Raw genomic sequence first — 13,161 nt, forward strand, 5'->3', positions numbered from 1 at the left:
TGTGCTGAGAGCCCGTGCCCTGCGCTCTCCCAGCACACATGTCTGGTACTCACGGAAAGGTCCCGATCTCCTCTTTCGATCGGGACCTTTCCCAATCATGTGACCCTAAACCCCGCCTCGCTTTCTGGCTTCTGAAACCGTTAAAGGCAACATGAAGGGGTTAAATAAGGACACATGCATTCCAGTGCATTTTTGGTGCATTCCAGTGCATTTTTTATGCGTTTTACTGCGTTCCAGTACTGTTCAGTGCAGGAACAAATGCAGCATGTTCTACTTTTTTTTCTGTAACTGGAACGCTCTGGAACTGACCACACTGGTGTGAACTATGACATTGGAAACAATGTAACTTGCTATCAATGCATTTTTGATGCAGAAAAAAAAATGCACTGGACTGCATGTGGTGTGAACTGGTCCTTAGAATGACTATTCCTATTGGTACATCCATGGAGGACAACTGTCACCTGAACCAGCATCCCTCCTTCTGTACACACTCAGTGCTGAGCCTCCACTTTGCCCTCACTCTGCCTCAAGCCTAATGCTCCTGCCAGCATTCAAGATGGCACTTCAGGAAACAACACCACGCCCCCTGATCACATGGCACTCGGGCCTCAACAGCAGCCCCCCTGGTCACATAGGGAGGTGCACTTCCTGCTCTTTGCATCCTTTCGCTATGGAGCGGGGAGGAGTTTTCAGAGCACACCGGAAGTTGTTGTGTTGGCAGATTCCGTCCTTTCCGGTGCTGGGATGGAGGGTTCCCCTGGCCTGTACAGAGGAGAGGAGATGTGCTCTGTGTGGGATGGAGGTGAGGGGAGGATGGATGTGGAGAGGGGACACACCAGGTCCTGCCTGGGACTGAGGAAGGCTGCATGTCTATGGGGGAGTAGAAGCAGCAGGCAGGGTGTGCTGGGACTATTAGTTCTCCATGGAGGACAGGGTGACCCCAGGTCCTCTCTCAGGTTCAGGGCTTCTTCTAGACACAGGAGGGAGAATCCTCCAGAGTGGAGTCACAGAGCTCCCATTGTATGATCTCTGAGCCCAGCCTCTCCTCATAGTAATGTATGGAGGGTGGAAGAGTCAGATCCTCTGCCAGGTGTTTATTTCTGGCAGTGTCCCCATTGGGGAGATTTGCATCACTTCCTGTGCTGGTGACCCTCCCAGTCATATCCTGACATTGGGAACAGAAGTGAGGGGAAATCTCCCCACGGCCAGAAATGCATACCTGGCAGAGAATCTGACTCTCCCACCCTCCATACATTACAATGAGGGGAGATTGGGGTCAGAAACAGCATTACCCCCACCCCCTCCCCCCAACATCTCCCCCCTCCCCCGCTGTATACAGAACATAAAGAGGCCCTGTCACCACCTGATCACATGGCAGGGAAAAGCTCGGACACAGGCAGAATTTTACAGGATTTATTTGCTGTGTTTTTCCTTCCCATATATTCATTTCTCTTCTCTGGGGATGTGACGTTGAACTTGCTGGGAGATGAGTCTTCTTGTGAGCGGATCTCTCCATAGATCTTCTCTCCGGGGGGCTCAGAGCGATCATCACATTGGGGTTGGGTCGAAGGGGAGCCCGCCATCTTGGATGCTCTGTGTATAATGCCATACTGGGAACAGACCGGAGACGAGCTACTAGTATATCGGGGGGGGACTGGGATGTGAACCGCGGACCCCAGTGCTGCAAGTAGATGTGTGAACCCCTGTGCTGCCCATACTACTCCAGGAGGAGTCACTTCCCTAGCATGGTCCCTCCCCCCTTACACACCAGAGCCCTCTCTTATGAGGCTAAATTTTGTTCTCTGTGCTGGCCCAGCTCCTCCACCCCTTCTGTAAGCTCCTCACATAACCTTTTATATATCTGTGGGGGGAGGAGTGAAGGGGAATACTGCAGAGCAGAGCAGTGGTTTTCAGCTGCTGGGCCCTCCCTAACCCTAGCTAAACACTTATGCGGATTTCAGTGCGTTTTCCAGTTTGCAGAAACACACTGCAGTCCATTCACCATTCTTTCCTTTTGATTTAGTCACATCTGTGCATTTTCAGCCGGGGCGTTTTTTGGAAAGGGTCAGGGACGATTTTTCCCGCAGCAGATTGCACTTTGTGTGTGATTGACTTCAACAGACCCGCACCAAAAACACAAGTTTTCCGTTTTTTATGTGTTTTGTGGGGTTTTTTTGCTAATAAGAAAGTATGACAGTTCTGTTCATGTAATGCGACTTTGATGCCAATTTACCCCTCTGTGCACTCAGGTAGAATCAGTCGCATCAAAGTAGCACAGAAACCTTTATGTGTCACATGTTAGGGTTATGATTAAGGGCCACCTTTACCCCCTTCCAGTCCGGACACTTTCACCCCCTTCCTGTCCAGGCCAATTTTCAGCTTTCAGCGCTATCACACTTTGACAATTGTGCGGTCATGCAACACTGTACCCATAGGAATTTTTTACCATTTTTTTGACATAGATAAAGCTTTATTTTGGTGGTATTTATTCACCACTGGGATTTTTTTTTTTTTTGCTATGTAATTGAAAAAGTCCAAAAACTTTCAATAAACGGTTTTTCTTATAAAATTTTGCAAATAAATAATATTTCATCATAAATCTTGGCCAAAATGTATTCCGTTATCTTTTTAGTAAAAAAAAACCTAAATTAGTTTATAATCAAAAATTATAATTTTTAAATTTTTTTTTTACATTTTTATTTTTTTATATATATATATTTTTTTTTACATACTTTCACCCTAGCAGTACAGTGTCACCATGGTGACACTGTACTACTTGTGGGTGATGATGATTTTTTTTTTCCACTGATTGCTTTTACACCCATAAAGGCTATAAAAGCAATCATTTCTCTTTCTCTCTGGCTGCATTCTTGCAGCCATTGAGAGCTACTGTGTGAGCTGTGATTGGTCACAGCTTGTCACATGGTACAAGGCTCTTGTGAATAGCCTTGTACCATGTGACCTCTGCAATCATTCACAAATTTCACACGTGGTAAGCAAAGATGACAGAAGTGAGATCTTGCTTACTACTCTGCATGTGATCACTGATTGGCCAATCAGTGATCACATGATTGGGACCTCACACAGAGGTCCCGTACAACGATCGGTGTTCCACTGTGTCCGGAGGACACAGCAGGCAACAGATCGCGATACTGCATGCTCCCAGGGAGCGCGCACAAGCAGGGGGCGGGGAGGCCGGTTATAAACGGCCACCCGCCCCTGCACTGCTCCCGTCTGGCCGTTTATATACATGGGCCAGAAGGGAAGTGGTTAACCCCAATATTTACCCCAACCCTAACATGGCTTTGGGCACATAGAGGTTCCTCCACTACTTTGATGCCACTTTTATGCTACTTAGGTGCCAGAGAGTGTTAAAGTCGCACTACATGAACAGATCTGTCATACTTTCCTATTCGCTAAAAAGAAAAAAAATGCAATCCGCATAAAAATAATCATCGAAAACACATGTTCCAAAATGTGCCAACCGTAGCCTGCACAGATGTGAGCCTAGCCTGAAGGCTGCGTCCTCTAAAATATCTGTCTTAAATTTCTATGTTGGATCAGAAGCCAATCAGAATCCTGAGAGCAGTGCGTGGCCACACCCCTCCCATCCCTTGCAGGGGATTGTGTTTATCAGGATTCTCTTAGATCCTCCCCTGCCCCATCACTCACTGGCAGTTATTGTCTCTCATTCAGATGGGCGCCGAGCCGCTGTCATCTGCATCCACCTCTGAGCTGTGTGCAGGCGGCCCATAGAAGTGGATGCAGCAACTGCACAGACACAGGCAGGGGAGGGAGCACAGATCTGAACATAGGCTTGGTCAAAGAATATTAACATACTACTTGAGATGGTCAGAGACTGCAGACATGCTACAAGAGGGGGTCAGAGACTGCGGACATGCTACAAGAGGGGGTCAGAGACTGCAGACATGCTACAAGACGGGGTCAGAGACTGCAGACATGCTACAAGAGACGGTCAGAGACTGCAAACATGCTACAAGAGGGGGTCAGAGACTGCGGACATGCTACAAGAGGGTGTCAGAGACTGCAGACATACTACAAGAGGTGGTCAGAGACTGCAAACATGCTACAAGAGGTGGTCAGAAACTGCAGACATGCTACAACATGGGGTCAGAGACTGCAGACATGCTACAAGAGGGGATCAGAGACTGCAGACATGCTACAAGAGGGGATCAGAGACTGCAGACATGCTACAAAAGGGGGTCAGAGACTGCAGACATGCTACAAGAGGGGGTCAGAGACTGCGGACATACTACAAGAGGGGGTCAGAGACTGCAAACATGCTACAAGAGAAGGTCAGAGACTGCGGACATGCTACAAGAGGGGGTCAGAGACTACGGACATGCTACAAGAGGGGGTCAGAGACTGCGGAAATGCTACAAGAGGGGGTCAGAAACTGCAGACATGCTACAAGAGGGGGTCAGAGACTGCGGACATGCTACAAGAGGTGGTCAGAGACTGCGGACATGCTACAAGAGGGGGGTCAGAGACTGCGGACATGCTACAAGAGGGTGTCAGAGACTGCAGACATGCTACAAGAGGTGGTCAGAGACTGCAAACATGCTACAAGAGGGGGGTCAGAGACTGCGGACATGCTACAAGAGGGGGTCAGAGACTGCAGACATGCTACAAGAGGGGGGTCAGAGACTGCGGACATGCTACAAGAGGGGGTCAGAGACTGCGGACATGCTACAAGAGGGGGTCAGAGACTGCGGACATGCTACAAGAGGGAGTCAGAGACTGCAAACATGCTACAAGAGGGGGTCAAAGTCAGAGACTGCAGGAATGCTACATGAGGGGGTCAGAGACTGCAGGCATGCTACTAGAGGGGGGTCAGAGACTGCAGACATGCTACAAGAGGGTGTCAGAGACTGCGGAAATGCTACAAGAGGGGGTCAGAAACTGCAGACATGCTACAAGAGGGGGTCAGAGACTGCGGACATGCTACAAGAGGTGGTCAGAGACTGCGGACATGCTACAAGAGGGGGGTCAGAGACTGCGGACATGCTACAAGAGGGTGTCAGAGACTGCAGACATGCTACAAGAGGTGGTCAGAGACTGCAAACATGCTACAAGAGGGGGGTCAGAGACTGCGGACATGCTACAAGAGGGGGTCAGAGACTGCAGACATGCTACAAGAGGGGGTCAGAGACTGCGGACATGCTACAAGAGGGAGTCAGAGACTGCAAACATGCTACAAGAGGGGGTCAAAGTCAGAGACTGCAGGAATGCTACATGAGGGGGTCAGAGACTGCAGGCATGCTACTAGAGGGGGGTCAGAGACTGCAGACATGCTACAAGAGGGGGTCAGAGACTGTGGACATGCTACAGGAGGGGGTCAGAGACTGCAGACATGCTACAAGAGGGGGTCAGAGACTGTGGACATGCTACAGGAGGGGGTCAGAGTCAGAGGCTTCAGGTGAGGTTGGGGGGCATTGGCATTAATTGCCATAACACTCCTTTTGCTGACAATTGGATGTGGCTTTTACGATTTGAACAGTCAAATCGCATGACAGGTTGCATCAATGCGAACGGGGCTAAAGCTGAATCCCAGGTGCACACAGTGTGCGTTCAGATTCCTGCACCCTCCCTGCATATTTTGATATGCTGTCTGTGCAGCTGCTGTGTCTTCATCCATCTCTATAGGCTGCCTGTACACAGCCCAGGGTGAATGCAGCACAATACCAGAGGGGGCCTGCAAGCAGGAGAGGTGTCATTGCCTGTCTGCATACTGCATACCTGGTGATCCCTGTGGAAGCTCTGTAGTAGTCAACGCTACTACAGGGACCCTCGCTGTCTTCAGGATCTGTACGGAGCAGCTGCCCTGCTGCATAGTGAATATAGGGGGTTGGTCACTTAGCATGGGTGCCATTCAGGCAACACCTTTTATTTTTCAATGAATACAAAGCCTTCTCTTACTGGAGGAGCTGAAAATGATATCATTACCTGCCCCGCCTTTCTCCACCTCGTCCAATCAGAGAACACTTTGCATTCCTGGAGAGGTATGGAATATGCATGCTTACATTGGTCCAAGCTGGACCAGTGCAACTGTGCAAAAAAAAAAACATCTGACGTTTTAAAGTGGTTGTACACCTCAAACATGAAATATGAACAAAGCAGATCCCTCTATAGTGTGTACATGTCTCTATTGAGAGCACAAAGTGTCATTTCTGTTTGCTGCTTTCCTTCCTCTACTATCACTTCTGACAAGTTTTCATGACACCAAGAGAATAATGGTGACAGAGGAGGGACGTCCAACACATTGACAGCCTCAGCTCTGTTCCTATGAGTTGTGTAGAAGGGGGGTGTCTCTTTCCTACGATCGGCTCTCAGTACTCTCCTCACTGAGCTCTGCAGAGTGTAATTTTCGCTCTCTGCCCACTTTTTTTCGGAACTCTTACACCCCGGTCACATCAAGGCCGACTTTGAAATTGTGCGACTTACTGTGAAGTCGCAAGATTTCAAAGTAGAGGGACTTGCCGATTTCAGGTGCGATATGCAAGACATCTGACACAGATGTCTATGCAAATCGCACCAAATGTAGTGCATGAACTACTTTAGAAACAAAGTCGGAACCTCACCGATATGAACGCTTTCATTGCGGACAATAGGGTGCAAGTTTGCATGCCATTTGCAAGTCTCATGGCATGCAAATTGCATGGCAAGTCACACCCAGTGCGACTGGGGTCTTAGGCAAGCTTTATAAATTCAGCATTTTGATTGCATGTAGAAAGGAGAAGACAGCAGGTAAACAGGCACAACTTACGTAGGAGGATTTGTTTCATCTCTGTGTATCACTTCACTGGGTATATATAAGGTTTTACGACCACTTAAAGGTCCCGGTAACATCAATCCAACTTTAAAATCGTGCGACTTCCAGTGAAGTCACATGAATTCATAGTCTGATGTCAGTCCAACTTGAGGTGCGACTTGCAACATATCTGCTCAGATGTCTATGGAAGTCGCACCCGAAGTAATACATGCACTACTTTAAAAATCGGTGTGGCTCCGACCAAATCCAAATCGCACCGATATCACCACTTTAACTGCGGACAATAGGGTGTGACTTGGAAATTGGAGATTTCAACATCCCAAACTCGGATTGTAAATGCAGTGCTTTTGCCTGCACCGCAGTACCATGGTCCATGCGATCCGGTTGCAGTGCATTTTTAAAAGTAGTGCATGTGCTACGTTTGGTGCGATCCAGTGTGATTTCAGCCCATTCAAATAAATGGACTAAAAATCACATCACACAGGAATTGCAAAGGAACATAGTCCGTGCTCCTGTGTTATTCCAATGTGAAGCGGCATTTAAACTACATGTGAACCCTCATCTTTATAATAACCCATCCTGTAAAAAATAGACATGAAAGATTAAACACTTGTGTATTTATTTAAAAAATCTAAATATGTTTTTTCTTTTTTTTTCTTTTTAACACACATAGGTCCTAGTCACACCAATCCGACTTTGAAATTGTGCGACTTGTGCGACATCTCCACACATGTATAGCATGAACAGGGCACAGAGGTAACAGTTGTTTCTATGTTCACATCACGCCGTGTGTGTTGTTGTGCAGTAAACAGACATGCTGTGAACAAGCTCTAGGTACCTGTTCACACATAGTACGGTGACTGCTATTATTATTATTATACAGGATTTATATAGCAGTTTGTTCAGCGCTTTACAATATAACGGGAGACAATACAGCAACAATACAGGTCAATACAAGAGGGATAGGAGGGCCTGATCCTGGGAGCTTACAATCTAAGAGGGAGGGGCTGGTGGTACAAAAGGTAATAACTGTGGGGGATGGACTGGTAGTAGGAATAGAAGATTCCATATTAGCTGAGGGCAGGATGGGCTTCCCTGAAGAGATAGGTTTTCAGAGATCGCCTAATTGTTCTGTACTGGAAGAACGCCAGTCATGTGGTTGTTTTCTATGTGCCCTGTTCACACTGCAGTGCAGCCTGGAGCCACAGTAAAATGCAGACATGCTGCATTTTTTTGTAGCGCACACAAAAAGGAAGGCACTGCATGTCACTGTGCAGCAGCTGATCACACTGTGCTGCTTTTTTGGGGACATGCTATGACACGTCACTTTGTGTACTTCACATTAAGTTCACACAAAACAAAAAGAAGACAAATGAGCTGTGTGATGCGGTAAAATGTGCATCACTCTGCCTTGTACCGCTGGATGACTGCAGCCGGAATGGACGACTGCCCACACACCAAACCCATTCAGTTTACCCTCGGTTCACATCTGTGTGGGTGGTGCCGATGCGGGACCTGCACAAATACCTGCAGCTGCACCACCCACACACAGGAATGCGGGACCCGCTGGCGGGTGTCATTAATTCTAATGGTACGCCACCCGCACTGGATATGGCAACCGTACTGGGCACCTCGGTTCCTGGGCGGGCTGCGATTTCCAAAGTAGATATAGAAATATAGATTTCTTCCCTGTATGTCCCGGGGCACAGGAGTCCATTCAAATGTATAGGCTCTCGTGCCCATGCAAATCGCGGCCTGCACGACCACACAGATGTGAACTGGGGGTTAGTGTGTGGGCAGTGTGAACGGCCCCTAATTTAACCACTTCCAGTCCGGACACTTTTACCCCCGTCCTGTCCAGGCCAATTTTCAGCTTTCAGCGCTATCACACTATCACACTTTGAATGACAGTTGTGCGGTCATGCAACACTGTACTCAATAATTTTTTTAGCATTTTTTTGAGACAGATAAGACTTTTTTTTGGTGGTATTTATTCACTACTGGGATTTTTATTTTTTTTGCTATATAAATGAAAAAGTTCAAAAATTTTGAAAAAAAGTGCTTTTCTTATAATCTTTTGCAAATAAATAATCTTTCTTCATAAATCTTGTCCAAAATGTATTGTTATCTTTATAGTAAAAAAAACCCCTCAAGTTAGTTTACAACCAAAAATTTTTCAAATTTTTTTTTCAATTTTTCAAAAACATTTTTACTGTTCCTTCTGCCTGGAAACTGAGAATTGTCCATGGTGTCCAAAAAGCGTCCCTTTAGGTCAAAAGCGGTTTTAGACCGGCTAGAGAACAGCGATAGTAAATCAGAACCACTTGCAGAATTGAGTGATAATGATTCGTGGGGGAAATTAGTCATCAGACACTGAAAACGATTTTGCGACTTTGCTCAGCGATGTGCGAACTTGGCGCTACATTTCAAATTTCAGTGTTTTTGGTTTGCTTATAATATTGAATTAAATGTATTATTATTATATTATTAATATTATTTATGATTATTCCTTTTATTATAATTTATGATTTCGTGTTTCAAACTATATCATACCCGGGATGTTTACTAGACTCTTGTTCGGACAGATTTCAGTGAGTTATTCCTAAGAATTACAGCCTACAATAAAAAAAACGACATATTTCCATGCAAAAAAATGTACCGCTTTGAGCACTGAAATACTGACATAATCAGACCGCTAGGGAGGTTAACTAGTGGATGTGAATAGTTTTTTTTTTTTTTTTTTTAAATATATTGTTTAGTGTCACAAAAAAAATCTGTCCTCCTCCTCCCCTCATAGCTGGCCAATCACACTTTTTGTAAGTTGTTAAATAAGTGACACTAAACTCTGAAAAGTGAGAGGAAAAAAATGCTTTCAACTGTGGGCTGTGGGCTTTGCAGTGTGCATAGAGCAGGGCACATGACTGCAACTAACATGCACTGCTCATTCCATATAATTAAAAGTGAGAAGGAACAGGAGAGGTGTGGGAGCTCATGGAGGACGTTACAAGGAAGCAGGAAAACACAGTAAGAAATTATTTCTTTAAAAAATATATTACAGGGCCATTAACCAATGAATGTAAATAGATTTTTTCTGAAAAATAAGGATATTGATTAGTGTCACAAAAAAACAACCAAATCCGGCCTCCTCCACCCCTTATAGCCGGCCAATCCTCTCCTTTTTTGTAAGATGTTAAAGATGTGACACTAAACTCTGGTTTACAATAATATATCCAATTTACATATGGGTTTGATGGCTATGGGCTTTGCAGTGTGCATAGAGTAGTGCACATGACTGCAACTAACATGCACTGCTTGTTCCAAACAAAGAGAAGTGAGAGGGAACGGAGAGGTGTGGGAGCTCATGGAGGGTGTTACCATGAAGCAGAAAAATACAATAAGAAATGATTTAATGAAAATAGATGACAGGGCCATTAATTAGTGGAGGTGTATGGATTTTCTCTTATTAAAAAAAAAATCCGGCCTCTTATAGTCGGCCAATCACACTCCTTTATTGTAGGATGTTAGAGCTACACTATGGTTAAAAAAAAAAAATATTTTTTTTCATTTGATCCAACTACTGGCTTTGCAGTGTGCATAAAGCAGGACACATGACTACAACTGACATGCACTGCTCATTCCATATAATTAAAGTGAGTGGGAACAGGAGAGGTGTGGGAGCTCATGGAGAATGCTACAAGGAAGCAGGAAAACGCAGTAAGAAATGATTTCCTTAAAATATAAATTACAGGGCCATTAACTAGTGGATGTGAATGGATTTTTCAGAAAAATAAGGATGATGATTAGTGTCACATTAAAAACAATCCGGCCTCCTCCACCCCTTATAGCTGGTCAATCCTCTCCATTTTTGTAAGATGTTATAGAAGTGACACTAAACTCTGGTTTCCAATAATCTATCCAATTCACCTCTGGGCTATGAGCTGTACATAGAGCTGTGTATATGGCCACAACTAACATTCTCTGCTCTTTTCAAAGAAACAGAATTGAGAGGGAAAAGGAGATGTTTGGAATTTACCAGAGGATGTCACAAGATGGCAGAAACACAGAATAATAGAGACAATTTCATGAATAATAGTTTACAATGACAATAACTATAATATGCATCTTATCTATAAAATCTATATAATATTTTTGTATAATTTTTTTGTAACTTTTTTTTCCTAACATGCGCTGTTCATTCCAAGTATTTAAAAGTGAGGAGGAACAAGAGAGGTGTGGGCGCTCATGGAGGATGTTACAAGGAAGCAGGAAAACACAGAAGAAAACGATTTCTTTAAAAAGTAAATCAAAGGGCCATTAGCTAGTGGATGTGAATGGATTTTTCAGAAAAATAAGGATGTTTAGTGTCACCAAAAAACAAAAAACAAAAAAACCCGGCCTCCTCCACCCCTATAGCCGGCCAATCCTCTCCTTTTTTGTAAGATGTTAAGGAGGTGACACTAAACTCTGGTTTAAAATAATATATCCAATTCACGTGCGCTCTGGTCTGTGCGCTATGGGCTCTGGGCTGTGTGCTATGGGCTCTGGGCTGTGTGCTATGGGCTCTGGGCTGTGCGCTATGGGCTATGCACTCTGGTCTGTGCGCTATGGGCTGTGCGCTATGAGCTGTGCGCTATGAGCTATGCACTCTGGGCTGTGCACTGTGGGCTGTGCGCTATGGGCTCTGGGCTGTGCACTGTGGGCTCTGGGCTGTGCGCTATGGGCTCTGGGCTGTGCGCTATGGGCTCTGGACTGTGCGCTATGGGCTCTGGGCTGTGCACTGTGGGCTCTGGGCTGTGCGCTATGGGCTCTGGGCTGTGCGCTATGGGCTCTGGACTGTGCGCTATGGGCTCTGGACTGTGCGCTATGGTCTCTGGGCTGCACATAGAGCTGTGTATATGGCCTCAACTAACATTCTCTGCTCTTTCCAAAGAAACAGAAGTGAAGAGGAAAAGGAGATGTTTGGCATTTACCAGAGGATGTTATAGATGGCAGACTATCTTAACAAGCATTCTATCTTATCACTATCTTATCTATGTTTACAAACTTTTTTTTTTTTTTTGGTAACAAGAGAAACAATTATAATTTCTAAATGCACACTTTTTTTTTTTTTTTTTTTTAATTTTTTTTTTTTTTTAATTTTTTTTAAAGCCCAACTCTGGGCAAAACATAATAAGCAATCCATCAAGGACCCCACTGGATGTAAATAGAGGGGGAACCCTTGGGACTGCAGTGACCGTGGCTTTGTATAAATAAAAATACATTTTAGATGGATTTTATTTTTTAGCCAGCGATCAATTCGGGGCAGGTGACAGGAATGGGCTTTAAATATAATAAAAGCCATACTCACCTAATGTCACTTACCTCATTGGGCCCTGGGTCTTTTGGCTCCTTGAGGCTTGGTCTCCGCTGCCTTTCTTTTGGGCTCTTTGGACATCAGGGCAATCAGGAGACCTTCAGATACCAGCTGTTTGTATATAGCCCCTTTGCTTGCTCGGGAAGAGCGTGAATGGGTGCTGGTTGAAGGCTCCTGGGATGCAGCGCTGATGGTGATGTCCCTCTTCTTCACCTTGGGGGCCTTTCCATCTTCAGCCCTCTTCCCGGATCTCTTTGGGAACCTCATTGGATAATGGTAGATGGGAGCCATGGTGAAGGTTGTAGCCATGTCCAGGAGCTGACCCAGGGCCTCAGTCTTCTCTGCCTTTCCTCCCTGCAGATGCGTCACAGCGGCCATAATATCCTCCTCTCTGTCCTTCCCGGTGGAGTGTGAAGAGGCCAAATCCAGAAGGAGACGAGGGTCCACTGTTCCCCAGTTGAAATCCTGATCCATCTTGTAGGTTGTTGACAGGAGAAACGCTGAAATCCAACAGAAATCCTGAAGCAACAGGAGTCTGTGTCTTCTCAGCAGCACAGCCAACCACCAACTGCCATTTTGGTGTGAGGTTGTTTACTACATAACTCCCCCCCCACCCCCCCCCCCCCCTCCTTTGCCGACCTGATGCCGGCTGATCACACGCTTAGAAATTCACCTGTTAGCCCATTTGTTTACTGGATAAAACCTTATTTTACCTTAATTACTACCAGAAATCCTGTCCTATAGACACACAACTGGAATGTTAGCCTAAATTTAGACTGGGCGAGTTTAACCCTTTCTCTGCCAGAGCCGGTTTTACAGTTTTTTTCCCCACATATGTTTACAAATTCATTTAAGGCAATTACTAAAAATTACAGAATTCCCCCAAACATGATATATTTTCGTAGCCTCCCTAGCGGTCTGATTATGTCAGTATTTCTGTGCTCAAAGCGGTACATTTTTTTTGCATGGAAATATGTTGTTTTTTTATTGTAGGCCTGTAATTTTTAGCAATAAC

General features: G+C 45.4%; 1 protein-coding gene across 5 annotated transcripts in view; it reads left to right on the top strand.

Annotated features, from left to right (window-relative positions):
- Positions 1–724: 724 nt before the first annotated feature.
- Positions 725–13,161, top strand: part of LOC149461668 (tuftelin-interacting protein 11-like) — a 305,597-nt gene continuing 293,160 nt past the window's right edge. For 4 of the 5 annotated variants that reach the window (XR_016312790.1, XR_016312787.1, XR_016312793.1 and 1 more), the window contains exons 1-2: positions 725–802; positions 7,467–7,549. The gene's annotated coding sequence lies outside the window, so the exon portion shown is untranslated. The remainder of the gene's footprint in view (positions 803–7,466; positions 7,550–13,161) is intronic. The other variant, XR_016312788.1, reaches the window with a different exon arrangement.

Source organism: Staurois parvus, unplaced genomic scaffold (assembly GCF_062004578.1).
Source record: "Staurois parvus isolate SC_StPar_1 unplaced genomic scaffold, SC_StPar_1.0 ptg000195l, whole genome shotgun sequence".
Taxonomy (NCBI): Eukaryota; Metazoa; Chordata; class Amphibia; order Anura; family Ranidae; genus Staurois; species Staurois parvus.